Below are 2,552 nucleotides of genomic sequence, written 5' to 3' on the forward strand. Positions count from 1 at the left end.
AATGGTATAAGAATACAGTTAGATAGACGGAATGAGTTCGAATGTTTGACAATAGAGTTAGGTGACCACAGTCAACAACAATGTATTGTATGTTTCAAAATAGCTAGAAAAGAGGTCTTGAAAGGTGCCCAGCACAGAAATGATACTCAGGTCATGTATATCACCCGAATATCCTGACTTGATTATTACACATTCTATGCATGTAACAAAATATCACATGTACCTCATAAATATGTTCAAATAAAATGTATCAAAAAATAAAAATAAATAAATACTTTTAAATTTAAAATACTGGGACAGGTTTGGCAAATAAGTTTCAGAAGTACAGCTGTTCTCCCCTCCTAAACCACTGACTGACTTTGGTAATCTCATACTAATTACCTTCTTGTTATTCCTGTGTATGGAGTAAGAATTTCTCAACACAGCTCTCCAGGCAGTGACTGCCTAACATAGCTGACCAGAAAATTAAAAGATATTTACTATTTGCCATTCCCAGTCTAGACAAAGCAAAACAAATGGAAAAATCCACTACCATCTCTAAAAGATAATTTTTTTTTTTGAGACAGAGTCTCACTCTGTCACCTAGGCTGGAGTGCAGTGGCGCAATCTCAGCTCACAGCAATCTCTGCCTCCCAGGTTCAAACGATTCTCCTGCCTCAGCCTCCTGCTACCACACCCAGCTAATTTTTGTATTTTCAGTAGCGATGAGGTTTCACCATGTTGGCCAGTCTGGTCTCGAACTCCTGACCTCAAGTGATATGCCTGCCTTAGCCTCCCAGATGTGCTGGGATTACAGGTGTGAGCCACCACGCCCAGCCTAGATAATGTATTTTTAAGCCGATTATAAATGAGTTCATAATTATCATGTCTTCCCTCTCCTCTCCATTTTCTTTCCCAGTTGTAAAGGTATAAGTGACATATACATTGTATTTGGTATGAGTTAATATCAGGAACTCCTCAAAAGAAAACTTCACTGTAAGGGAATATCCCTGGATCTGAAGGCTTTAGAACCCCTTTTGTTCACTCTTATCTCTATCAGCTAAGTTGTTTGCCACAACCACAAACCACCACACACACACACACACACACACACACTCATTTCATAGTGGAGTTTTTTTTAAGTGCTCCCAAGAAATGAAGGGCACATAAACTGGCATTTCCCAGCACTAGAGGAGCTACTAAACCCTATGCTACAAAGAATCACTTCTAAAACTTTCTCATTGTAGGTGCAGAGGAGAGTACATAGGATCAAGGCTTACTTCCCCCACCAGATCACCCACACAGATGGTAGAGTTCAGAGAAGCTGCCACAGCAGAAATTCCTCATGATTTCTTTCAAATTGATCAAAATGTTACATCCTATCTTATAAAACTCATATTTGCATAAATGCAAAAACAATTACTTTTCCTCAAAAATTGATATTTCAAGAAGGAACATTAGCTTCACCTCTGCCCCACTTGGCTCTGGGATCTCCATACCCCGGTTGGAGAACAAAGGGGAGAGAAACCAGGCTCAGTGTTCAGGTGTGCTAGCAGAGCTGTTGACCTTGACAGTAACCTTGGATCTGTCAGTCCTGCTTGCTCCGCCTCACCGGGATGTAACAGGATGGCATGAGGGGCTTTGTGGGATGTTGTTTTCCTGGGACTGGCAACCAAAGCCCATGGCTAAGATCCAAAGAGAACAAGAGCCCTTGTTTAAAACTTGCCCACAGTAACCAATTCAGGGTTTGCTGAGAGGGGTCATTTCAGTTAGAACTTGCTTCCACAGTCACCAACACCCCTCTCACATGCCTAGGAGGAGGGAGAACAAGGTCTCAGAGTGGGGAAAGGAGCAAAAGAATGCTTATGGTGAGAGGCATACTTTTCCTTAGTCAACCTGGAAGAGAGTCCCCCATAAAGCCCGCAAGGTGAAGGAGACCGCAAGGAGGAGATTTACATCACTCACCTTGGTATCTTCCTCAACATTGGGACTGCTGGTAGGATAACAAGGCAGAAGGTGGTGCTGGGAATGGCCTCTACAGTTTCTGAGCCCCAAGAGATACAGAGAATAGGCTTGGCCGTGTCCACGGACCCCAGGTTTAGGCCATGGAGACTGGTTGAGCTTAGAGCTCTCAGGGATGTTAGATAAAACTGGAAGCCACAGACTTGAGGTTAGCTCAAGGGGCAGGAAAGTCAGACAAGCGCCCTCCCAGAAGCACTGAGAGACATCAGTGGCCCTGCTGGACACTGCCCATCCCCTCTGAGTCAGAGAACAACAGGCAAAAGCAATGGTGGTGACCAGTGTCAAGGAGAGAAGCAAGCTACAGTTATTAGAGAAACAAGCAGAGGAACGGGGTGGGAGAAAGATAAGTGAAAGCCATCTCTTCCCCATTTGATCCTCCAGACCCCTTGAGCAGGGTTCTCAATCTTGGATCACATTAGAGTCACCTGGAGGCTTAAACCCCAGAATCTCTGGTAGGCAAGCCCAAGTGTCAGGGCTTGTAAAGCTCTGCAGATGTTACCAATATGCAGCCAAGACGAAGAGGAGGAAACTGAAACTGATCATGAGGCTGG

The sequence above is a fragment of the Aotus nancymaae genome, unplaced genomic scaffold (genome assembly GCF_030222135.1).
Source record: "Aotus nancymaae isolate 86718 unplaced genomic scaffold, 86718_ANA_hifiasm-v0.15.2.pri h1tg000010l, whole genome shotgun sequence".
In the NCBI taxonomy this organism is placed as follows: domain Eukaryota; kingdom Metazoa; phylum Chordata; class Mammalia; order Primates; family Aotidae; genus Aotus; species Aotus nancymaae.